The 26,823-nt window shown below is 46.2% G+C and overlaps 1 long non-coding RNA gene across 3 annotated transcripts; it reads left to right on the top strand.

The window, feature by feature from the left end:
- The first annotated feature begins 6,107 nt into the window (after positions 1-6,107).
- LOC140659058 (uncharacterized) lies at positions 6,108-25,500 on the top strand. Of its 3 annotated transcripts, XR_012044978.1 has the most exons (5): positions 6,108-6,180; positions 15,912-15,973; positions 16,342-17,447; positions 22,467-23,538; positions 24,950-25,500. It is a non-coding gene; the product is annotated as an uncharacterized lncRNA (long non-coding RNA). The 3 variants fall into 3 exon arrangements; XR_012044976.1 differs by having other exon boundaries at positions 22,467-25,500; XR_012044977.1 differs by having other exon boundaries at positions 6,176-6,300; positions 22,467-25,500.
- Positions 25,501-26,823: the final 1,323 nt, after the last annotated feature.

Below are 26,823 nucleotides of genomic sequence, written 5' to 3'. Positions count from 1 at the left end.
TTCATTAAAGTTGCTGAAAAGGAGAAGTAAAAAGCATAGCACAACCTCCTTCAAACTGTAAGATCTTAGAGGCTGGGATCATTTTCTTGTTCTCTGTGCCACCCTTTGAAAACTCAGGGTCTCACCTGGGCCTGGTGGTCAGTGATACCACAGTAATACGCAGACACAGTGTCCGTAGGTGTGTAAAGTAGCACAGAGTGGCCTTCAAGAAGGTCAAGAGACAAGGATTTACCTAACTGATCCTGCGCCCACTGAAACTGATGACAAAGCACCCAGTGCTTTTAATAAAGGATCATACCTACCCAAGTGGACAGATAAGGTTCTGAAACATATGGTTCGGCATAGGATGCTTCTTGGCTCCTAAACACTTATTTCAATCTGATGTCTTCCCACCAGCACAGGTTAAGCAGCTGCAGCCATCAAGGAGAAAGAGAAATCACGGGCTACCAGCACTTCCAGAAGGTCAATGGAGAGATGTATGTTTTATCAACCGGTAATTTGGAGAAAACTTATGGTCCCAGGTAGCTTGATCCAATCTGTTATTTTTTAATTGCATGAACAGTTTGATGTGGTGAGAGCAGTGCAGCTGCTCAGCATAGGTCTCAACCTCATTCACCTAAAAATGTGCTTGCAGTGGAAACCAGACTCCTGAGTTGAATAGGATGAGAAAGGGGTGTGGAGTTTGGAATCTCTTCCATGGCCAGACTTCCTCAGGAAAATGGTGAATTGCCTTGCATATATAATACTACCTAGGGACTGACCCAGCAAAAGCAGTTGGGAGAATTAACCTATGATTGTAAGCAGATTGCTTGCTCTGTGTTATTCTAGAGCCATTTTCCTTAGTCAACCTCAAAACACTTTACAAAGGAGATCGCTTACCAATGATTAATAGTTTAGCATGCACATAGTTCTTTTCTCCTTCACGGCACTTGAGTATCGATGCATCTTCATGCTCCTCTGATAAAATGTGTAAGTCAATGTTATGATTATCTTTTCAAGTGGAGAAATTTGAGCCCTGTGTTTAGGACTGGGAATGGGGAATTCCTCCCTCCTCCTTTGGTCCCATCTTGCTGGCCGTTGCTTGTATCTAGTGTCAGTTGCAAAAGTACCTTATTTTGTAGGTCTTTGATCAGCCTACTGGTTAGCTAAATATATACCTGTGGGGAGATAATTACATGCTATCAGTAGTAAAGTGTAGTAAAATAATTTACGTTAATTAAAACACTTCCAAAACTAAAGCAGGAATTTTCACTAAGATAAATCTGCTGCAGCAACAGCTGTATCTGAGACTGCCTGCTTCCCATAGACAAACATGAAAATAAAGCCAGGGACCAGTAGAAAACAGTTTCCTCATGATAAAAAGAGGAAAGACATGTACCCACTGGAAAACCATGGTGGTATCAGTACAGAAGGGCAGGGCTGAACACACCTTCCATCTGTGCAAGCAGATCTGCATTCATGAGCATGGGGGAAGATTTGTGTGATGAATCCCATCTTACCGATGTGTCTGTTTGGTGAAGTGTGAGTGGCCCAGCAGGAGGGTTGTACAAATGGGCCTTGTGTTATCGGGGGAGGATTTGGAGATTAATTAAATAGTGTGACAGAGGCTTAAAAAAATCACCTTGTTACCATCTTTGAATCCACTGTCAGTTCCTTCAGCACAATCCTTGTACTTTTCCTCTATTCCCACATTTGCATCTGATGAAAATACTCAGCACTTGCATAGCCTTGCGTGGAAATTGTGTGTCTGACCTTCCCAGCTGAAGCAGTTGATGGCTATTCTCCCTCTGCTGGCTTCTGTCTTGGAAGAAGCTCAGTTGCTGACATGGGTCTAATTCAGACCAAAGGCACTGGTGGGTTTGGGATGTTCCCATTTCCACAGCCCTGTGGTGCCCATTGATGTTGCTTCCTACAGTTCTCAGACCACAGCCAGTCTCCAGCAATCCAGTGCACCTCCCTGTTGAGCGCTTCTGGAAGGGCTTGTATCGCAGGGTTTCTCTTTCTTCCTGGCTGCAGTCGCTTAACCTGTGATAGCGAGAAGACATCAGACTGAAGTAAGTGCTTAGGAGCCCAGAAGCACTGCTGTTTCATTGAGATCTCATTCATATTTTTTTTACCGGTGGGTGAGCTAAGCATCTTCTTAGAAGACACAAAGGAATCAGGAGGTTTGTAGGGCTGCAACGGGAGATGCACAGCTCAGCCCCCACCAGCAAATTGTCTCTCACTACCTATGTAGCCCAGGCCTTCCAGTTTGGTACTTGCACATCCAGAGAGTTAGACATGCCTCTTTCTCCAATCAATAGATGCAGACACCAGTATGGGATTCACGGCTGTGTTTGATTAGTTGGTGAGTGAGTTGGTAAGATACCTGCTCCTCCATCTGTTCTCCCTTTTCTCAGTGCTTCTCTGTGGTGCAGCGTGGATGCACGTGCGTTTCTTTGCATCATTTTCCCCCTGCACATATCTCTGTGTTTTTGTTGTCATACCTCAGTCACAAATGAGTGATGCTTTGTACCCCCTCCCCAACTTGCACCAGATCAAATTCTAGCTTTTTGCAAGGTAGTGAAAGTCGCATAACAGATCTGTCTAATCAGGCTTGCCCAGTGGCCATGTTATCCTATACGCTCGTCAAGAAAGGAGCTTAAAGCCAGGGTGAGAAAGAGATTCCTCTCTAAAGATCAGCTAAGAGTCGGGTGGGATTTCAGCTATGCGACTCTGACATTCAAGCAGGGCACATGGGCACCCCCCTTCCCTCTCCTGCTCTGCAGCGTGAACTGGGAGGGACCGCAGGGGACTGGGATGAGGGAGCCAAGCTGAAGCAGGAAGTATTCAAATGTATTTCATTTCAGGGTGACCTTTAACAGGTGTGGATTTACTGATGGGGAGGGGAGAGGGAAGTAAGCAAGGGATTAAGAGGACTTTACCCTCCCTCCACTTTAAGCACCAGCTTGCACAGCATTCCAGTACTGTGAGATGCAATTTGTGGCTGTATGGCTTTATATCTTCTGCCTCCCTCGGTTCTGGTCAGGGTTGTGGCTGCGCTGGCCTTTAGCAGTGCTGGGGATTCAATAGATGGAATACATCTTGCGGAGACAAGGCATGCTGTACTGCCAGGTCTCTCAGACATAAACCTGGGGTGTGAGGTGGGGGAGAAAAATATCTTATTTTCTGCAAGAATTGGGATTTAACCTATAGTGGAAGTGCAATTCAGGCAAACACAAGGTGTGTAGTACATTCCCTGGGTGACTTTTCCTGGAGATCGTCTCGTCTTGTCCTAGTGCTGCTGCATGCTGTGGAACAGCTGCTTGCCTCTAACCCAGTGTCTGCTGCAGTTCGGTGATGGATTAAGGCAACTCTCCATTTTCCTTATCCCTCTCCGAGGGGAGTTGTAAAGTTTAATTAATTACATTTTGTAAAACATGATGAGATTCTTGGATGATAAATGCTACACAAATGTAGAGTATTTTTTAATGAGCACTGTATGACGGCTGCAACAAAATGCTGGTTTAATCAAACCGATCTGAGCTGCACAAAATCCTCACCCTGCTGCTATCAAACAGAAATGTTGCCAAGCACTCTGTCTTTCATGGGCTATTTGATTTGAGGGTCCCAAGGCGTTTTTCAAAACTTCAACAAAATAAAAAGGCAAGGAGTATATGTATATATCTGTATATTATAGATCTTTTCCTTTATGTATGCAGTTTACATTATATAACAATACCACTTAGCAATAGGGAAGGGAAAGATCAGTTAACAGCGTGGTTAGATGTCATGTCTGTGTGGCAGGGGTATGTATACCTGCTCTAGTTTTGCCTGGCCATGTCAGGCACCAGAGTTCTGGCACCATATATTTTGTGTTTTACAAGTTTCCCACAGCTGTGGGTATGTGAAATCAGCCTGGCTGCAGCTTCTCTGGTACTCCCTCCTAAGCAAAGGGGGTTAAAATGAAGTCTGGGAATGTCTGTCTTTGTTGCACACCACAGTGTAAGCCTACTCACAGAACTAAAGGTAGTTTCCATAATGAAAATTGCAGCCTGCTGTAATTGCAAGCAGAGTGCCATTTCTTTTGCTGGAATTTGGTCAGGAAAAAAGAGAGTAATTTAATGAGCTAAAAGACCTGCCTTGGGCTACTCGGTGGCTAGGACTTCAGCCTTACATTTCCTCCAGAAAGCTGCTTCTGCTGTTAATGGAATGCTGAGGCATCAGATCACCGGTGAACAGAGGAGAGATACGACTTGAAGAAGCACTTAAAGCAGAGCCTGGAAGAAGCAGTCTATAGATTTCCATCCAGTGATGACACAACCCAGTCCTACCCAGCCTTTGGGATTCAAGGATGCTCTCAGCAGAGGCTACTATGGTTTCTGGCACTGGTGTTGTGGGGTTGAAGTGGTGGCAGCAATCAGTCAGAGCCCCCTGTACTTCATCTGCGCTACCGTTTCCTTAAAACTGCTGCTTTGCAAAATTTGCCTTTTCTGGGCCTTTTATAATCTCTGCTCCTTTTGGCCAGCTGGAGTTTTCCTTAAGGGGAGAAGAAGAGGAGGAGAATGGCCTCTGTGCAGATATTGGCTGGCTGTGCCAGGAAGGAAAAAGAAGACACAAGAAATGAGCTGTTGAACCCATGGTGAGATGAGAGGGATGAGTGAGACATTTTAGGGAATAACCAACCAATCAACCAATCTCACAAGCAATTTGTCTTTCCTCATTATAAGGCAACACCATAGTGGGAGAAATGTAGGGCCATTCTCCAGAAGATTTATTGCCCTGTAGCATCTGCGTGAGAAAACTCTAAGTGCTGAGTAGAGCAGGAAATTGGAAGTAGATTGCACAACCTGCAATTCAACAAAGTTCTTGGATCTTCTGTGGAAAGAGAGTGCTGGAGTTTCAAAGCTGGCTCTAGCTTGCAAGGCTTTCTCAGCCCTAGGAGAAGAACCAGTGTAGGTTTGCTTAGATCTGATGGAGGCTTTGTAATTTACTGGTCTAGATAATAAGAGCATCCCAGAGCGCTGCTTTAACCAGTACAGAGGAAAATACCTCCCAGTGCTGTGATGGAGCTAACTGTGCTGAAGATTAGTGAACGAAATGCACTTACGTGAGCTATTGGAGTTTACAGGACCTCTGACACGAGAGGGGTGCCTATGTTTCCTGCCTGTGAACATATCTCTTTACAGCCCTCTGTATGTACAGCATTTTCTCAGAAACCAGCCTCAGGGACAATTATACATTAATAGCTACTTCTTTCAGAAGCAGCCAGCCCTGCTCCTGAGAAACAGCTATTTTCAGGCAGTCTTGTTCCTGAGGAACTGCTATTTTTAGTGAGTTCTATTTCTGAGGCAAAAAAAAGAAGAAGAAGCCATTTCTGTATCCCTCCACCATGGCCCAGACCCACTGGCTGTGGTTGACTTGCATTTTGCAATAAACATTTCCTCTTTACATCTCAGTAGCCTGAAGAAAGTGGTTCTCCAGCCATTACAGAAAGCAGCAATCTGAGCTGGGGCTAATTATGCAGGGAGGGCTTGTGTGAGGCAAAGCCGTGCTCACATGCTGTAGATTCCATTAGAACGAGTAGGGAGATGTAATGGGGCTCTCCTGGGAGATGCAGGACTTTTAGATACCTAATTTGGAAGTCCGTTCTGGTATCCATTTTCAACATCCCAAGAGTAATGATTAATCCTGTACTCCAGGTTTCCCTGAATCAGTTTGTAGCTGTAGTAAATATGGGCTGAACATGATAACGTCATTGATGCTACGGGTAAATGACTTGAGGCAAGAGAAGCTCAGGTTTTGTGGCCATTAACTCACTGTGCACAGTCATCTGGCAGCGATTTTGACTCAGGAATCTGCAGCTGAGATAAAAGAGGCTCCGTCAGAGCTGAGGAATGTGGTGTTTTGCAATGTAAGTATCTAATATGCTGAAGGCCCCATAAAGGCACCCCAGCAATGCTGTGTTCTCATTCCTGCAGCATCCCAACAGCATGGACCCAGAGATCTTCTGTATGTTCTTGTGGCCGTGGCCTTTCAAGGGGCATTTGGTAGATGCAACCACATGAAAATTCCAGTAATACCTTTTTGTTATTCACAGATTTAATGCAAATACTGGTGTCCTGACACAAGGGTGAAGTGATTCTCACCATGCTGAAGCTGTCCTGAATTTCAGCAGAGCCTGTGCAAAGTTCATCTCAGGTGTGTTACGATCTCTTCCCTACAGCTACTTCTGCTTCTGATAGGTGTGTGGCTGAAGGTAACAGGTTTGGATAACAGTGGCATCAGCAAAGGATATACACTGGAACCATGTCTTGGCAGGTTTGTATATACTAGTAGGTCTTTCCTTGGCAGTATGTTGCTATCTGGATTCAACAGAATCTGCAGCTTTAGTCTTTGAACAGGGTCACGGCAGTACTGAAAAAAAGCCGCCCATCCTTGCTCTGGCACCATTTGCTCGGGGGCTGCTCTCTAAAGACTCTGGTGTGTGTGTGTGGTCTGAAGGTCACTCTTTCTCGGAGAGAGGCTCTTCTTTCCTGTCTGAGTGAGAAGGGGAGGCTGTTAGCGGTTCAGCATTGTAAGCAGTTTCCCTCTGCTCTTGTGCAGGCAATACTGATGAACTTGGTCTCTAAGTGAAGATTATTTATCTTGTTTTTAACCCTCTGCAAGCGAGGAACTTGTTGTGTTTGTCCTGCAAAAACAGACACTCACCCCTGCCCCTGTTTTTTTAAAATATTCCTCATATCCTCCCATCTCCAGGAAAAGTCGTTATCTCTAGACAGTTTCTTGAAACCCAATTGCCTTTGTATTCTGGTCATAAGCAGAGCATTGTTCAAAGTACGAGCGAGTCGTGGCTGCTTTTATCGCAACGAGAGCCCATTATTGGCACTTTTCCCTTTTTACTGCTTCACTAGAGAAAGGCAGGCGAAAAATGGGACAGAAATCTAGGAAATGAAGGGTAATTTACAGTTCACAAAGGAGCAGTAAAAATTAATTAGCTGTCTGAGGATCCATTCCGACCTGGGCCATGGAGTTTGTGCCAGCTCTTTGCATTGCATAAACTGTCTGTGCTGTGCTAGGCTGCTGAGATCAGGCTTGTGCTGTGAAATTAAGGCTCTTTGCTGAGGTAGAAGTCCTTTGGGGCATGCAAAATGTGTATGCACACCTAATTTGGTGTGCCAAAGAGACATGATGGTGCATATAACTCAGGTCATTACATGCTCAACTGGCTACTTATGACGTTCACTATTAGTTGTCACAGTAACTGCTCATGTAAATTACGGATGCAGTTATCCACATAATTTAACACTGACCTCCTTTGAAAATCCAGGCCTAATTCCTCCTCCTTTTCCATGTTGGTGTCTGCATGAATGAAACACACTTTACACACCATATCCATATGGTCCAGTTCCAAAAGGGGACAGAGCCCCAGAGGGACCAGAGAGGTGACAAGACACTGGCCCTGCTCGGCTATGGGCCAGTGTGGTCCTGCTGCGGGATGCAGGCACTGAGCAACTCCAGCATCTTGCCAGTCATGTTGCCAGCCCTCCAGTCAAGCCTGAGATCCCCACCTGGAGAAAGAACTTCACAAATCAGAAATGTCCTAAATTGGATCCTTTTTTGGTGCATAATTTTCAAAACTGTAATTTCCATTTGAGAACTATTTGTCCTGATCCTGAGCGTCAGCTGAACTCATTTTTTTCCCTGTAGTTTAATTTAGGCAGCAGATGCCATCAGAATGTTAATGCCTTCTTAATTCTCACCTACATGCTTTTATTCTTATTAATTTGTTATCTGGGGCTTTAATATTCTATTTTTTTCCTACTTTGATCAGTTGAAATAATTTGATGGCAGCATTTCAACAGGGCTTGCAATGGGAAAGTGTGTAATGGTGCATCACCAATGTATGTTGCTGTGTATCCTGCAGCGTGCTCAGCTGTTGTACTGTGAGAGTATGAATCACGTGATGTTTTTAGGTGATTATAGATGAGGCCTTACTTATCCCTGCTGTGAATAACTAGAGAGGGAACAAGCCTTAAGGACCGTTTCCCTGGTTCAGGATTTTGCCCAGTGCAATCTCAGGGTTGGCGATGCAGCAGTGTGATCCTAGCCCATGGAAGCGCAACTGAGCTTGCCTTCAACGTGCTTGGACAGCTGCCCAGCCGCAGCGGATGCTTTCAGTCAGCACCCTTAAACCATTGGTACAGGCAGGCGACGGAGGTGTACCCACAGGACTCCCTGTTCTCAGCTCAGGGGCTCAGGGATGGTGCTTCCTAAATGAGAGCCACGGGGAGTGGGGCAGGGACCTTTCCCAGCTGGGATGCAGTGCTGGAGGATGTCACCTGCCAAGACCAGAGGGCAGCAGGAGCTCTTTGCAGAGAAGTGGGGATGGATGGGTTCATTGCTGCTCCCCAGCTGATACCAGATCCGACTGCACAGGAGTGTCTCTGTTGCTTAGGTACAGGGAGGTAGCAGGTTCTGAGACAGGTGTAGTGAATGTTATGTAGGAAAGGATGTTTCAAGTAACAAGAACAAAGTTAAAGAGTGCCAGACAAAATGACTGGTTTTACTAGCGTAATCAAAACACTTCTGCTTAAAGGGAGAGGAAGAAAAATGCCCAAGTCCCAGACAGTTTCTCGGTCAGTGCGGTTTACTTCCTCCTGGCAGCAGAGAGAAGGGAAGCCTCGCCAAACTTTGCTGGCTACTTTGGTACAACTTCAACAAGCAAAGAAGCCCTTTTGCCCAGGAGAGGATGGGAATGACCTGAATCCCCATACCAGGAGGTAAATAAATAGAGGGAGAGGGGAACTGTTTGACCCTTTATGTTATGACAAAACTCCGCTCTTAATGCACTCACATGTAGGTTTGGGGTAGGCAGCTGAAAGGTTACTTTATAACAGCCGAAAGATACAAGATGAGATTTTCTAGAGGGACTCTTCCCCATTGTGAGACAAAAGACAGAAGAGAAGGAAAGGGATGAGGATGAATCAGCATTTTACTATGTTGCCTCTCAAGCCCAGTTTCTACAATGGGTTCCAACATGTGCTCCAACTTAGTGCTCTAAATCAGATTTACCTACCCTTCAATTATTCAGTTTCTCCTAGTAACTCTAAGTCTGTGGGCTTGCAAATAAACCTTTTCCTAATGCCACTGGCTCAGTTTTGGGAGGCACTAATTCAGGAATAAGGGTGTTCTCTGTGTTCTTCTCTGTGTTCCTGTGTACACAGGATTCTCTGTGTTCTTGTTATTGCTTGTTATTTAGGAGATGGAATATGGGTCTTGGGTTGTCCCCCAGACTTTCTGGGAAAAGCATGGGACCAGGTTCCTTTTCATCCCTCCAATACTATTTGCAGATACCAGAGGGTCAGAGCAAACATCTCTCTTCATTGGATCCTACCTACAGGATGAGGGGTGCAAAAAATTGCAAAGTCACGTGGTTGGCTTTTTGCAAAGAAGTTTTTGAAGGTGAGGTTTGTGTTCAAGTGAGAAATGGCTTGCATTTGCACTCTCAAACATGTCTGAGTAAAGTCCCAATCCAGATGTGCCCCTTATAGACTGTTATTAATAACTGGCTAGTCTGTGTAGGGTTTTGCACAGGATCTGTGCTCCAAGCCAGGCAAACATTACCCGGTACGTGTGCTCGGAAAGTGCTGATTGTGTTCTTTGGAGCACAGTGACTCCCAGATCAGAGCTTGCTCATGTCCAGGCAGCCTGCAGGGCGACTGAAATGGTAACGAGCTTGTGAAAGAAAATCTCTGCATTCAGACCAAAGACTGCATAAGGCAAGGGCCTGGATAACAGCTGCATCCAGCAGTTTCACGGGAAAAATCTGAGTAGGGTAAAACTGTGGCTTTCATTTGGGCAGATGTAGTCCATCTGCTGACGGGATCACGGATGGGACAGCCTCCTCTGGAAAGCTGGGATTAAGATACACAAGCGGTGCGTGCAAATTAGGCATCAGATTATGCACATGAGAAGCAAGACGGTCTTCTGGTATTTTGGTTGGCTTCCAGGTTCGGGTTTGGAGTCCTTTATTTCTGGTGCATGAAGGCAGCAGCTGATGTGCTGTGCCTCAAAAGATGCTTCTGCCCCTGACATCCAGATTCCAGCACAACACAGTGCAATGGCAGTCACACACTCAGCGCAAACTGTTCCCCCTCCCTACTTCCCTCCACAGGAAAGTGGATCCTTCTGCAAACCAGTCCCAGCTTGGACAGAGATGCCAGAGGAAAAAGTTTCAGAGGCCAGGTCCTTCCACAGGCTTTGCCCTGTCTGTCACCCTTGAAACTCAGTCCCATTAAGAGATGATAGCTTTCTGGCTGATGCAAACTGCTGCATGACACATCAGAAATTGTGTATAGGACTTGAAGAGGTCGATGAGAGCTATCTGAATCATTCATTACCTGGTGAAGTAGGTGAGTGACTGCTATTGTCCTTATCCTTTTAGAGAAGGATGCTCAAGCACAAAAAGGTTGAGAGATTTAGTGAAGGTCCCTAAAGGGAAGGAAGAGGAAGCATCTTCCCATCTTCCCTAAAGAGGAAGCATCAGAGCTCAGAAATAGTGCTTGGTCCCATGCTCAGACAATTGTTCTTCACCTGTTTCTCTCTGAAAATCAGGTACTAAGGATTAATGTTATTATGGCTGCTCAGCTTATGCTGTAGAAACACCATAAAGTGAATTTAGTCCTTTCTGCTATTTTTTGGTAGTCGATGAATCAATCCCACTTCACCAAACAGTTCCTGCTGTGTCTCCATGATAAGCTTTCTCTCTTGGTAGGTGTTCTCTGTGCTTGGTTAGTCATTCAGTTCACATGAGGGTTCTCCTGATTCTTGTTCAGAGGAATGAGGCTTTTTTTAAAAACAAGGAAATCCTAAATGTTAGATTGCTGCTAACATTCCCTGGGGCTGCGTGGAAAGATTTATTCTTTAGGCTTCCTGAATGGTTTCTTTGGTTCTCAGCAGCTCTCGCGCCATTCAAGAACAATGATGTTATTTGTGTCGTTATTGCAACCAGACATTGACTTGGGCACCAGTGGTGCTAGGTGCTGTACAAACACAGAGCAACTGGGTGGTCCTTGTCCTATAGGAACTTACGAGATCAAGGTTTGCAGTGTGCTGGAGATCAGGTCTGTCTTTATCCTTCCAGCTCTAGTGCAGTTGTAAGAGGTAGAGAATAGAAAGAACAGAGTGGGAAGAAGGTCTTCTGACTGAGATATATATCTGAGGTAATTCCAGGATAGTGGGGAATAGAGAAATTCATATATACACACTGGTAAATACGTATAAATGAGGGACTTGAAGAGACCTTCTGTCTATTTGGGAACAACTAGAATTCCTGCTAAATAAGACTCAGCAATTCATGTGGCAACTAGGGTGGTCTTGATTTTTAGCCAATAAAAGAACCAGCCTCTTGATCCCTGACTTTTTTGCAGTATCTGTTTCTTTCTCTCTTTTTCTTTTTTCTTTTCCCAGCCAAATGCTCAAACATACCCAGAAAAGCCTGTTCTTTTCCCAGCTGGCTGCATCTCTGTGGAGAGAGCCTGTGGCCCTCTCCCATTTCAGGCCCGTTTGACCTTGCCTTGTAACCAGATGTTTCACTGGAGAACTTACACTTGAGAGAGCCTGGGTTGCATTCAGCTGCTGGTGAACTCTCTGCCTCGGTCAAGCGGCTGTAAACAAAACCAGCCCAAGAAAAACAAAACCTTTTCTAAACTGAGTTGGCCAAGGACAGAACTGAATCCAGAGATGCAGATGGCTGTTAGCATGTCTCTGAGGCTGCAGAGAGAAGCTCATCTGCCATCCCTGATCTTCAAAGATGGGTTTCACTTAGCTGAGGGATTGTTTTTTTGGGATAACAACTATTGTTCCCCTGGTTTCCAGGGGTTTGGAGATACATGACACAGAGACCCCTTCCAATGCTGCCCACGGTGCATCATACTGTTTGCAGCTGTCCATGCATTTGAGTGAGTTTCTGGCCAAGAGTATTTAGAAAGCGGTGGCTTGCTGGCCTGAAAGTCTCAGAAGAAGGAATCACAAGAACACCATAGCAAAACGATTAGTCAGAGACATCCTTTCTTCTGAGAGGCATGTCACATGCCTGTTGAGATTATTCACCTGGCGCTTGCAGACAGGCTTTCTGCAGAAACAGTCCTGTCTTCCACGGTTGGTCAGGAGACGAGGTGAGCAATGTCTTCTGGGGTAAAAACTACAGCGGGAGTTTAGATTGTCAGAATATTGTTCTTCAGTTTGGGAAGTGGCCAACTCTCAGAGTTCCCATTTTGCACAAGATATCGTGGGGTTGATCATTACCTTAGATGCTGTGAGAGCCTCACATGCAAGATGGCATCTTGAACAGCATGGGGTCCCCTCATCCTGTTACTGTGACAAGTTACAGGAGTTGGGGGCTGCTTCCCCAGGCTCTTCCAGCTTGGTTTGGACCTGCAGTTCAGATCTGAGAAGTCTTTTTCCATGTGAGTTGTGCTTGGCCAGGTTAGAGGGCAGAGGAGTTTTGCAAACAGCGAGATTTTCCCTGTCATCTCTGAACAGAATCAGTTCTTGAGCCAGAGCCGTTCTCTGGTAAAAGGGTGTATTGTGCTGAGTTGAGATCTCTGGGAGAGGGATTGCTTGGCACACTGATCACTGCTGTGCCAGGAAGGATGGAGGCCTGTGACTGAGCAGTGTACACACAGAATCGTGTTGATACCCACATCAGTGATTTCTCCTCCACAAGGGTCAGGCTTGCCTGTCCCCGAACATCTGCTACCACTCAGTAGACATCCACCACTGTGTTGAGATATTTATCCAATATTCAGTATGCCCTCAGAGGGAAATGTACTATCTCCTGCTCCTACACCTATATTAACTCCACTTTCTACAGCCAAGTACCAGCTTGCTGTAGGAAATGTCGAGGTGACCTGGCTACAGCCCATGGCAACTTTCTCCTCTGATCCATCTCTGGCCCCATAAATCATTTTTAATAACCAGAGTGCTCTTAATGCAGCAGTTCTAATGTGGGCTAGATCTGTTTAAGCTAATCTGACTATTAAAGCTGGTCACAGTGATATCTGAGCACCTGTGACTTCCTCAGACCAGCTAGAATTCAGGACTGCGAAGCCAATGGCTTTTCCTGTTCATGCTGTACTGACACATCCCTCTTGAGGTGATTAATACCTTCCAGAGATGGCGTTAAGGTCAGTTACACCAAGGGAAGGAAGAGATGAATGGGTCCATAGGGCAGATATTCCTTTCAGATTCCCAAATGAAAAAAATATTCTGACTTTCCAGACCTTGGCTTCAGCATCTCATGGAGACATTCTTCTTTTGTAAAAAGCTCTGGAGGTGGCATTGCTCAGCCAACTGGGCACAAGGAGAGAGCTGGAAAGAGGAAGGGATCTGATAACACTATTTTGCCCTCTGTGCTTAGATCAACACTTCACTCTGTTTTAAACATCCGCTTCATCATTCCTGCTGTCCAGTATCCCACTATGGCCCCAGCAAGAGCTATTTTAATCCCTCATCATTCATCGGGAGGCCCCTTCCTGTTCCCTTTCTATCTGCTCCTGCATGCATGTATGTGCATCTCTCCACCAAGAAATCCCCTGTGCTAGCTGTTGTCGGAAAGGTCACCCAGGGATATTCACAAACAGCAGGTGTAAAATTAACAACTGGTGCGATTCCAATCATCTGGCAGGAAGGAAAACATTGGACAATAGGTAGAGCCAGGGTAAAGTTTCCAGCTGAAGGCTCATTGCCTGATATAGGACGACACATCGGTGGGCTGGGAACTCTCCTAAGAATGTGAAACCGATAGGGTATTAGCAGGCCCTCTCTGCCCCTCCAACACAATTGTTTTCAGCTTGCTCAAAAATATTTGGAAATGTTACCGAGCAGGACGTGTGGGCGAGAAGGCATCCTCTAGCCAATCAGCCGAGTAGATTTCAGCCCTCCCCTTGAATTTCAAGCTTTTATTTTCCCTGATGGAAAGGAAGGTGAATCCTCCATGATTAATTTAGGGATCTTAAAGCATTTTGGATGAGTTCCTGCAGCACACTAGCAAGTGGTGCTCTCAAGGATTAAGGAAATTGTGGAGAGATGGCAAGATAGATGGGTGGATATATGATTGATACAGATTCTGACCCATTATCATTTTTGTTAGTGGAACTGATTTTAGCTGCATGAAACAATGTGAGTATCACTCGATAATGGCATCTTGATGGTATAAGTCTTTTGGAGGCATGAATGATAGATCCTGTTAGACATTGACTAGTGTCAGTAACCAGAATGGTGGCTTGAATCCATGAGCACAGCCGTAAGATTTACTGTATAATTCAGGCTGTGGATGTATCCAAGGAAAGTTGGCAGCACTGAACACAGTGAAGACAATGGAGAATGGAAAAAGTTGTTGAGAAGTTTGGTTTAAACCGTGGTGAGCTGAGTTGTTCTGCAAGTATTAGAGAGAGTGCAGTAGCTGTTCCCAGCTTGGAGAAAGAGTTTGGCCAGACGTTCTAATGAACACACAGCCTTTCCTCCGCTAGAGTTCAAACACAGAAGTCTTGCCTCTATGAAGTAAGAGTAAACGTATGGGGATTGCTGCACCTCAAGAGCTGTACATCAGTGCCTACAGCTATCTGGCTTCCTTAGTCTTCTCTGCCCTTCTCCTTCCCCACGCTCAAAGCTGTCAGTTGGTGTGACGTGACACCAGGTACCCTTCAGGAAAATACTACCACACCACAACCAGAACTTGTAGGCTCATGTACAGCTTACACAGTGTCCATCCTCTGCTTAAACAGGTTTGGTACAAGCCCCATCCACCACAATACAATTGGTGCTGAAAAAGTGCTCTTGCGGGTCTCTGAGTCTATGTAGGGATCCCATTGCTCTCACTTAGCAGGGATCTCACACATTGACTGTGCTGACAAAGGATGCCTGGGCTGAGAGGAGGACTGATAATGCAGTGTAACTCTGACATACATTGTCAGCAGCGCTGCCATCGCCAACGAGAGCAAGGGGGAGGACTGAAATTCTCCCGTTCAATTGGGCGAATTTGACACCTTCTCGTTCTTGTGTCCTCGTGGCTCAGCCACTTGACATTTCTAAACATTCTCAAGCAAGTTCACTGGAAAACTATCCCATGTCAGGAGCTGGTGATGTCAAGGCTAATAACAGTTCTGGGGTCAAATCCTTCTGATCCTTCAGGCAAGGACCTCAAGATTTGGCTCCAAGTCAATAACAAGGTCTGTCACGTTGACGATGGCTTATTATGAATCCCAGCGCAAGCCTATCCCAAACAAAGTGCGTTCATTTGGTTTTCCATGCAGAAAAAGGTTAGCAGTTTCCAAAGGCGGGTTCTCTCTTCCTTGCATGGATCAGTGAACATAAGCGGTGAGCTTGGAACGGGCAACAGCACTTCGCCTTAGAGCAGGTGATGGGAACGGTGATAAATCTTTATCTGGAAAATTCTTCTCTTCCCCTCCGAAATGGTGCAAGATGATTGTTTTCATCTCTAGAGATGCTGGGGTTTTTTTTTTCTGTGTCCCCTTCCATCATTTGGATGTTAACAATACCACTTGGCTGCTTTTGTTAATGTTACAATGGACCTCAGAAAGAGGGAGCTAGCCATATTGGGAAATGCACGGCTGGATGTCGGGGAAGGAGATAGCAGGGATCTTACTGGCTCACACTTGTGCTGCAGTGAAAAAAGGACTTGTAGGATGACATTCACTTTGCTATTACATTATAATCCCGACAGCGTGTTGAGAATGATGCCACTGGAATGGTGTCCAAAATGATAATTATAACTACTTCCTATTTTTAATTTCCTCTTAATAAGGGAAACAGTGGTCATCATCCTAACAATAATGATTCTGCTCTGCCCTTCCAGATGTCAGAACATTATAAAGCATGAGTTAACAAACACTGATGTCTCTCCACAGGCCTTTCTTCTGAACTGAAAACTCCTGTGCAACCCAGACCACCCAGACACACCCATCAGCAGGTACAAACCAGGGCACTACAGAAAATGCTGTACCTGCTTTTCTGTTGGCCTCATTTTACAAAGGACTATTTGAATCATGGAGAAATAAGGTGACTTACTCCATGTCCCTTGGTGAGTCAGTGGTAGAGAACAGATTCAGCTGTTCACATCTCATTTTTCTGTGTCAAATGGCCTTTTTGCTATTTTTTAGAAGGCATTTGACGTGAGGTTCCTAAATATGTAAGCTGATGTTCAGAATTGCTGAGTGCTCACTAGTTCCCCTCCAGGCAGTACCTAAACAAGATACCCGTGGGGAAAGCTGTCTTGTCTTGAATATCAGCAACCACTAATAGCTATTCCTCTTTATACAGTCATATATATTTTTGCAGGTGGACCCGAGCTCTGCACACCCAGCCAATCTGATGCATGCAGAACCAGCACAAGACAAGGAGGACCACAGCAGATAGCCCCAGTTTCCTAAACTGCTATTAAGAACAACATGACTGTTTCACACATACCTCCTAAAGACCCACCTGATGATAGGAAGTCCTTTGGCTGGGAGGGTTTGAACTATGGTTGTCAAAAGTCTTAGCTAAGGGAAAGTTGGTCCACGTGGCTTGGCTGAGTGATGCTTTGCTTCCGAACAGCTCCTGACTCCAGATAGAGTGGGTTTCTCATTTTGCAAAGCACTTATCTCCTGCTGGCTTATAGGAAGGTTCTGTAGGATCTCCCTCCATTGAAGGTCAGATTTCATGTATCTTCTGAGATCCTAGAACCAGGGTTTTGCTGTGCTAGAAAAGCAGAAAGGAGAAGACCATATGAAGCTAGCAACATCTGAGCAAAACAGTGTTTATGGCTCAGACAGCAATTCCAATTATCCAGCACTTAGGCATCGAGAAGATTCAGATAAGAGGTCTCAGATTTAGCTCCTCTCTTCTCTCTGCAAGTTAATGTGCCACTTTTCTTCCTTTTTTTTTAAGCAGACAATCAAATCTGTGATAGCAAATTTCAAGTTAAAAGGAAAAGATTGTCTCTCCAGAGAATGGAAAGAACCATTTTGGCTCTAGGGTGAGTTTTGTGATCCACCTGAAGCATGGGCAGCTGTCATTACACACACATTAAACAGAAGCTAGTGAGCTTGTTGCAAGAGTAGCTGGATAAAATCCTATGGCTTTTTTATAAAAATATTTGAGTCTATGATACATCATTTGCTGTACTGGGTAGAACCTAACTGAGCTCCTGTTATGCTTCCATCAGGGCTATTTATACACTGTGACAATGCAGGAACCTAGTTTCTGACTTCTGCCTTAAATCTGAGGAGTCGACTGAAAATCATATAGTTCCTGCAGATCATATGAAAACCTTAACAAAAGCTCTGCTCTGTAGCCCCATCCATTTCTTCTCCATCGCCAAGGGGCCAGATTGCCAAAAGAAGAGGTGTTATCACCAAGCTGATAGGAGCTGTCTCCCTTCCTTCCCTGGAGTATTTATACAGGTCAGTCCCTCTAATACGTAAGCTCTTATTTCCTGGCAGTTTCCTCATAGGAGAGCTTCCCAATTTTCTTTCTCTCCTCACTGCATAGCCACCCACAAACAGCTTTTCAGTCATCTGAGTGCTCGTAGATCACTAGCATATAGGAAAGCTTTAAGGAGCGTGTGCAAACAACCTATATACTAATCCAACAGCACCGTGTTGAGGCTTATCTTTATTTTCTGGGATAGATAATCATCATCTTTAGAAGAGCTTCTTCCTTAACACTTTGCTTCTAAAAGGCCATCGATCCAATCCAACCCTGTTTTCTACCAAGAGCTATGGCTCTGAACCCTGTTATACTTCTGAGTGATGCCCGTTTCACTCACCCATTCTAGCTACTTCTGGTTACCTGGGTATGTCAGCAAAAACTTCTGCAGTGTCCTGACACCTGGTGTGAGGGTTAGGCAGCAGAAAAGCTCTTCTTCTCTGAGCCTTTCCTATCTACCACAGAGTTGATTGAATCGCTCTCCCTCCTTGCCCTTTGCATTACGTTATGGGGTGGAGAGGAAGCAACCCTCTGAATTTAAAACTCTCCTACCCTTCTTTTCCCACACAAGTTAACTCCCAGTCCTTGCTTGCTTCTGCTCCAGCCCCCTTCTAAGCGTGCTCTCATTAAGACCCCAGAGGGAGGAGGTGATGCTCTGAAATTGTCTTAATTGCTCTTGTTTATGCTGGTTACGATGGCAATAAGTTGCCATGCAGAGGAGGCTTTCTTCAGATGTGCAGGTTCTCCATTGTTCCGTATTCTGAAGGATTGTCTGTAGGCAGCTCCAAGTCATTTACAACAATAGATTAATACGAAGATCAGTAATACTGGGTGACTCACAGTCACACACATGCGAGACCCGCCAATTGCTGTGACCTGCCACCGGATTTGAGGGGAGGTTAAATGTTGCTGGTATGCTCTTGCAGGATGCTGAAGAGATAATGCTTTGCACTTGCACAGTTTCTGCTATCCAGGAGCTCCCCAAACATGAATGGAGAATGCTGTTTCGCTAGGGCAGGCAATGACTGCAGTCATTTCTGGAAAGCAGGGAACTGGAGCAGAGTGTGTCTTTTGTCCAATGTAAATTTTCAAGTGCCAAAGTTTAAACAGGGGTCAGGAATCCTGACTTTTAGTCCCTGATCTATCTGCCAGGCACTCTATCATCCAGATCCTAAAGAGGATCTTTTATGTGTGTTGTGCGCTACTTGTACTGTATCCCATTTATCACTGTTGAAAAATGACAGATAACAGCTCCGTCTCACATGTTCTTCTCTAGACCTCTGCAGTACAGTGTCTGGGTCTTCATTTGGCAGAGACCCATTGGAGATGATGTTGATATGCCCCAGCTGTGGGTTTTCCCCTTCTGGCCCACTGTTCAGACTTAGGGCTCCATGCTGGGGCTGACTGCATTGGACTAGGGGTACTTTGCTTTCCATTCTTACCTTTCTGGATAGTCCCAGTCTGCCAGATCAATATCAGACACACCCTACATCCCTCTGATCCATCCCTTGAACCAACAGGTCTGTGTGCCATCCTTTCCCCTATATCCTTGGCTCAGGTGTATATGTGCCCTCCTACTATGTCCCCACTAGTCCCCATTCCTCCAGGATCCACCATTCTCCTTCTATGTGCCAGACACTCCATCCATCCCCTGCCTCTCTCACCCATCATTCTCTCTACTTCTCCCCTGCTGTCAGGGGCTCACCATTCCCCCCATCTTTCCTTTCCCCCATGCTGGGTGAAAGGCGAGGTGCCCACTCCCATTTTTTCCCTGTTTGGGAGATACATTATTCAAACAGTAGGGAACACAGGCAGAGCTGAGAGGAAGGCTGGGTTGTGCTGGAAGGGATTAACAGCTGTCATCAACCTGCTCTTGATGCTAAAGTCCATTACGGAGCTGGATCAAGCTGCTGAAACTCCTCACCAGTTTCCTATTTTCTGCCTATTTTCAGTCCTTGGATGCTGACAACAGTCCCATAATTTCCAGTGTCAGTTAGGTTTGGTGCTCCTTGTTACCATATTGCACGTACTCCAGCAAACAGACAAGTGGAGAAATACTTTCCAGCTGAGTGTGAAAAATTGCCTTGCTCAATCCATAAGTAATGTGCTTCATTGAGTCTAGCTAATTTTCTTCCCCATATAAAACAGTGCAGTTTCTGCATAATTTTGTGCATTACAAAAACACCAGATCTCAAGAGCTTGATGGTGGGCCAGGCCCCAAGTGTGTCACTAAGCAATTACTGAGTCCCCGCCTGCCTCAAGCTGAATAAAACCTTGAGGCAGAAGCTGAGGGCCTAACCCCTGATTAGATCTGTGTGCTTTTCCATATTCATAACAAGAGAAATGTGCTTATACTGGGTCAGCAAAGGGCTGATTCAGTATCCTGTCTTATATATAGCCCCAAAGAGGGTGCCTAGGAAGGACTAGGAAGACTTTTCTTCCATAAATATGTATTTCATTTGGAAATATAACTTATATAAATGGTTAGAAGTTCTATGTAATTAGTAACCCTCAGTGGATTTCTCTTCCACAAACTTTTCCAGAGACTCCCCAAGAAAATGTTCATATACATTTTTAGCCTTTTCAGCATCCTGTGGCAAGGAGTTCCTCAGCTTAACCACACATCTCCTTTCATTTGAACCTGAAATCCCCCTGTTCCCAGGAGGTTTTGAACCACCAACCTTTTGGCTAGCAGTGGTACACATTCATAAAGATCTTGAATTGGCCATATATTTAGAGGTAAAGGTTGTCTACTTTCTCTATACATTTGAATCCACTATCTGCTGTAAATCTGCACTGCAGTGTAGTCACCATGCTGGAAGGAGAAATGTGGAAGAACTTGAAGGTCTTTGAATGAAATAGTGCAAAGCACCTGCATGAGGTACCAGTGGTCACCTACGAAACAGTCCCCTTGGAGTCAGCACATGCTGCCATCACTAGACGGTGACATCTCCCAAGCTTTGGAGCAGACCTGGTTGACAATCCAGAAGAGGGCAATGGTGACACATCCTCACTGATGCTCTGAGCACCAAATCAGCTGAGGACAGCCACTGAAGGAACGTAGCCAAATAGCCAAACCACCTTGGCTAGCAAATATGCATGTTCCTGGCTGTTTTGTGGCAAGCAGATTGAAGTGGGAGGCAGCTTTCAGCTACTGTCTCAGGTCAGATGGGACTGTCAGTCAATTGTTAATTATGACTCTTCTTCTTACTAATTTCTGTAACTTCTATCACCATGGCAGCTAACTGCTGTGGAAAGATTCAGCCAGAAAAAGGAGAAGACAACCAAACTTTTCTTAGCAAGGGAACAGGAACTAGCTACAGCGGAAGGGGGGTGGAGGAAAAGATCTGTAAATTGTCTTCTAGGAGAGTCTAACGCCATGCTCTGAAAGCTGGTCAGGTTTGGCTTTGCGTGGTCCTATCAAGGGGAGTCAAACCTGTATTCTGACTGTCCTGTGCTTGAGACCTTACGTTCAGCTAGCCTGGTCCCAGCACAGCACATGATGAATATATGGTACCTGTTCATTCCACAGGATGCTGGGCACTATGATTTTTCTTACTCTGTGCCGATTACTGTAAAACTGCATTATTATCACATTTTCTCTGCCCTGACCTGGTCAGTCGATCAGTTCTAATCTTTGGTGATGGCTGTGTGTCCGCATAGGGAGGGAGGAGGCGAAACTTGACAGCACTTCGAATTCTGATTAATTTTTAAACTTCCTCTCTTTCTGCTTATTTTGAAGCTTTTGTCCTGATGCTGAATGTGTTCTTTCCCCCATGTGTCACTTCTAGAGGAATACTGTGGAGATTAAATGCCACTCAACCATCACAGGGCATTTTACCTGTGGGAACTGGATGGAAAGCCATGGGTCAGGACCATACAGGGCCCTAGGACCGTTGGCCGCTTCTGTCACTGCAGCAGCCCACAGGAACATAGTGACACAGTGCCTGAGTACTTCTGTAATGTGGGCAGAGCGGGTTGCCTGGGATTGTTAAAACCACCGCCATTTTGTTGCTGTTTTGCAGCAACACCATGCGATTCTTGCTAAAATGACTGTGTCTGGCCCATTCAGCAACTTTCATTTCTGATTAAGCTTTCCAGCCTGTAGGTATCTTCTCTCACACCTGTCTTACCATTTCCATTTAGAAGGGTTTAATTTAGAAACCCATTGTACCTGGCCCTGCACAGACCAAGCCAATTTATTTTACATAATGCCTCAGCGCTTTAGGGAAACAGACTTGTTCTAAGTCCTTTCTGAAGGGGAGGATGGACTCATGCTTCAGGTATTGGTTTGAGATCTAGGAGAAATGGACCCTGTTCTGACAGTGTTCATGGATTTCCCGAGACCTTTATCAAATCACTTACCCTGCCTTGAACATAACTTCTGTATCTGGAAAATAATCAACATAACAATGCTTTCCCTACCTCTGGTTTTAGGAGGATAAATGTAGTATCTAGATGGCATCAAAGTCCTTGTGTTCTGTGCTTTACAAATAGAATAAAAAGCTGATTTGTCTGCTGGAGGGACTTCAGTGTGTAAGTGCAAGATGGGGACAACAGGCAGGTGCAAGTCTGCTGAGAAGCAATGAAACAAGGCAGAGCTGATGGCCAAATAGACCCTGGGCATTGCCCACCAGCTGCCTAGCTGCTGGCAGCCTTTCCATCGGCATCTCGTCAGGGATGTGCAGGGAGAGAACAAATCACTCCGTGGGCGTTCACAGGAAGCTACCCCCGAGCGCGAGGGAGAGGCACAGGACAACGCACACAAGGGGCGGTTTGAGAATCCACGTGGGTGATCTTCCCAGCAAGCCTGGGGGACAGGAGACTCCGTGATATGCCTGAAGGAGGCACAAACGCTCGCCCCCCTCAGCAGAGAGCTCAGCTGGCAAGATTTGATCTTTTCATTCACTTGAGGCTTTCTGTTTGCTCACTAAATGCCCCTGGACCTTGCTTTTCAACTCTCTTTTCCTTCTCTTTCTTTGTCACTGCCACAGCAACATGTGAGTTTGAGAAGTTACGTGCAGGGGAAGATGAGTTTGCGCTGAGGAGGTGACCCGAATCCTTTGCAGACCCCACTGGAGCCAGTAGATCTGAAGGCAGATGCTCTCCATCCATGGGGCCACGAGCATGGGTGAAACTTCCAGTGGCTACGTGCCCTCCAGAACTCTCATCACCATCAGTCAAGCTCTTCCCCACAAAACGGTAGCAGAGGAAGCTCAAGAAGTATTGCTTTTTAATTTCAGTGCTGCCACAGTCACTGACGTCCTCGCTAATCCTCTTGTGGCAGCAGGCTGCTAATCAAAAACTCTTTGCTCGCCACTTTGGCATCATTCTGGGAAGCCATCGGAGCACAGAGATGCTCAATTCCTCCCCCTCCACACACCTTCCATTGTCTTCAGGACTGACAGCTCTGATGTGGAGCAGTGATAAAAGCCAGCTGATGCTGTCAGGGCCTGATACAATTGCACCGCAGGGAAAAAGGCGACTGGCTCTGACTCATCCTAGCCGCCTGGAGCTCAAGATGCCTTGCACGCGTGCTGTCTCCTGGCACGGCTCAGCACAGAGCAATGCACCTTCGGTGGGTTCTGGATGCTGTCCTGTGAGGCAGGAGTTGACCGTAGGCCTTTGAAAGGGCTAGCACTGGTGGCCAGCTGAGTGGCCAGCCATCCTTTCAGATGCTAGGAAAACCCACAGGAAAAAAAAAGACTCGTTTGCAGATCTCTGCTGAAGTCTTTGGTGTGTATGGGGGAATAAAGGTAGTTGGTTGGATGTTCCTCCGCTTGACCTGTGTTCAGGGGTGTTTAGCAAAGCATTTGTGCAACTCCTGAGTGGTAATCTATGACAGTAGCCCCTCTCCTTCAGCTCCTCACATGCCCATCCTTAGGGACTGAGATGAGCTGGGGCTGAACTTCTGGGAGGCTCCAAAATTCACGGGTTCCAGACTTGAAATGTATCAGGAGTGCCAAGCCAAGAAGGGAAGGACATTCAAAGAGGGGAAGTTGGACTGTGATGTGAACTTCTGGGTGACCTTGAGGAAACTGGCTCAATGCTGCCCATCCTGGCCAGGTCAGCAGCTGAAATTTCCATTACTGAATGTAGAAACTCAGGGGTCATTTCTGTTTCATTTTTTACTTTTTCCCAAAAATGACGTTGAATGAGAGGCATTAGGAGTTCCTCCTATAAATAGGATCACCCCTGTCAAAGCTGGTTAAGTCATACCCAGTGTCAAGCCCATAAACAAGGTGCCTCTCAGATGCACTGTCTGGAGAGTGCAGGGGGGTGTACAGGGAAGTTTGACAGCTCCCTGTTTGGCTAGTTGGCATTGGGACACCAGCTATTTTCAAGGCAACAAACCTAATCATCCCCAGCTCCCATCTGGAGGACACGGGGAGTAGTGCAGGACAGAAGCAATGTAGTCGAGGACCACTGCTATATGTTGCAGCAGAAGTGAAGTCTCCCAGCTATATTGTGAGAGGAGGCAGCTAAGGCATAAACTGTGCAGGTGCTGGGACCTCCATGGCTACCATCACAGCAGTGGTTAAATGCTCTGATTTCATCCATTTCTTCAAGGTCTTTCCCCAGTTCTGCCCTAGAGGTCTAGGATGACCTGGAAACCCTGCACTTTCAGTTGACTCAGTTTCCCCTGGAGAGAGCTGCATCTTCCTCTTCCTTTAGAGCTGCCCCGTTCTTTAGCTCCATGACAAGCTGTAGTTTCAGCAGCATCTGTTACAAAGCGGCTTTGCCGTACTGGTAGTCAGCTGGGGCATGGCAGTGAAGCTAGAGACACAAAGCAAAGCATCTTTGAAACAAGAGAGAGTAAGTGTCCCCCTGTGCCAGCTGCAGGGACATCTGGATGGAGCTGTCTTGGCAGAGCTGCAAGGGTCAGCAGGGTAATGGATCACGGTGGCTCTGTAGTAGAGGACCTCGGGCTAGTGGGAGCTGGTGGAGGGACCCTGAGGTCCCCTTCCCTTCCCTCTCACCCCTGGGAGCTTCTTCCCACCTCTTCATCAAACTTTGTACTGCTCTGAGACTGGGGGCTGCAAGGAACCTGTTCTGCTGAAGTGATGCAAGTGAATGTGTCTTAAAAAAAACAAAGAAGGATTTTTTTTTAAAAAAATAGATCATTTCTGTGGTCTGATTTCCCCACAGATCCACAAGCACTTGCATCAGTACAGCTGAGGGGGTGGAAAACTGAAGTGGGGGCAGAAAGGAACAAAAACTTTCTAAGTCAGCTCTACCACTGAAAATTTTCTGTAACTATATGGAGACCTATAGCTGCTTGTCCCTTCCAGACTTTAAGACTTGTCTGGTTCTTGTATGCAGAGACACAGGCAGCAGAGCAGAGAGGAGAGATGATTTGTTTGAAGCTGAACTGGGAGAAGCTTAGCAGAGGAGGAATCGCTACTTGTTCTGAGATAGGCTAATTATATTCTTTGTCCTTGGAAGCTAACCCTTTTCTACTCTGCTTGCATAATAGAGATCCTATAGCTTTTTACAGAAGTACAAGGGTTTCCCTCCCATCACCGCTGTACACAGCAGCCTGTCCCACTGCCAGCCTCCACCCCAGAAGCGTCTGGATGTCAGTCCTGCATTCCCCGGAGGGCTGCTGAAGCACTTTGGATTCCTCGGAGATGGAAACCTTTCTAGAAACGCAGGGTAGAGTTACTCCAATTCCTTGCTGTTTGGGATCAAACTGAAGCCTGCTGCTTAATGGGGGATAAGTGGATGTAATGCAGTCAGTCAATAACTTTACACACACGCACAGAGCTCTTTGGATTACTGCTTTCCAAAAGTGAGAGTCTCCCTCACGAACCCTGCAACACACTGACTCAGCCCTGAGCCTTTTGACTTTGTTTTTCCTTCTTTACAAAGTGACTTGTACTTTTAATTCTCCCCCCCCACTTATTCATTTTTTTCCCACTTATTAATTTTTTTCCCCCATAAAAGTTTTCAGCTTGTCAAACGACTCTCCCTCTCCCTGTCTCTTTTCTCTTTGCCTTTTGCAGTGGGAGGAAAGATAATAATAAAAGGAGCAGTTTTCAAATAAAAAGCCCCACGTGTTACCTGGGAACTGTCTCTCAGCATCGAAATACCCGCTGGGGCAGAGATCGCTGAGTCCCCGCTGTTGTTTTGTACCCGCCAGACACTGTTTGTATTTTGTCACTAAACACTGCTGTCAGGTCTGTCACTTGGTACAAGCAGGACTCAGTGGGCCCTTGTGAAATAGGATTTCCCTTTACACTTCCCTGCTAAGCGCTCCTCACTCCTTCCCTTCCTCCTGACCGGGGAAACTGCTACTTTGGCTGCTACCGTGGTAGTTCCCAGGCTGGAGGAACGGGGTTTGGGAGCATTTGTGCTCTCTGCCTCGTCGCTCTGAAATGCTCCTCATCTTGGGCAGCCCTTTGGTCCCGCCTGACATCTCAGTGGGGAGGTGGAGGGAAGGGTGAGATGAAAGGACCTGGTGAGCCTGCCTTCCTCTCTCTGTCGATTCTTGGTCCCTGCTCAGTTTCAAGCTGAGCCCTTCAGAAGTTCAGCACTCTCCGCAACCTCCTGGGACATTTAGGTTTTGGCCACCTTTTGTATGGCCTTACTGAATTGCTCCTAGAAGAAGAAACTTGCAGGAGAAGGAGCTCCAGACCAAGGTATTCCTGTAAGACCAAAGGACTTGAAAGGGCTCCCTTGGGCCCCCCAGATGGGGAGATGCAGGAGGTGATGGCCCACGCTGCTGCACTTATCCCAGCCCTCTCCATTCCCCCACAGGCTCTGAGCTAAAAAGCTCATTTGACTTTTATGAGGGCTGGAGAGACCAAACAAACAAAGCCTCAGGGTTTAGTCAGCGCCAGCGGGTACAACACGTGCCTCTTCCTTCTCTCCCTTCCTTTCATTCCTGCTGACAGCTCTCCCAAACACGTGGTGTCTGCTTGGCTCGGGAGCCTCTCCTCAGGAATGAGCCTATTGATTGGGGCAGGAGAGCATTTCTTACCATCTCTAGTGGGGGGCACCTTCTCTTTCACCTCCAGGACATCTCAATACCCTCTGAACTCCAAGGAAGCTGAGAAAGGCAGGGAAGGAGGGGGAGAGATGCTGGAAGTGTCTTGAAGCATGGAGATGCTCTACTGAATGGAGAAGTGATTCAGACATGAGCTCAAAAGCTTCCAGGTAGAAGGGGCATGGCATTTTCCCTCCCTGCTCTTTCCCGGAGCTCTGTCTTACAACCACAGCCTGTCCTTTCCACTTCAAAAGTGGTGGGAGTCAGAGGAATTCACAGACCTCGAGCCGTGGTCCCCACAGCCTCAGCCTCCCCCATGCTGAGGGTCTGGCTTGGGTCACTGCAAAGGTAGAGCTGGAGGC

Source organism: Ciconia boyciana, chromosome 13 (genome assembly GCF_034638445.1).
Source record: "Ciconia boyciana chromosome 13, ASM3463844v1, whole genome shotgun sequence".
Lineage (NCBI taxonomy): Eukaryota > Metazoa > Chordata > Aves > Ciconiiformes > Ciconiidae > Ciconia > Ciconia boyciana.
The sequence above is the reverse complement of the archived record's forward strand: the minus strand, read 5'-3'. Positions and strand labels throughout refer to the sequence as shown.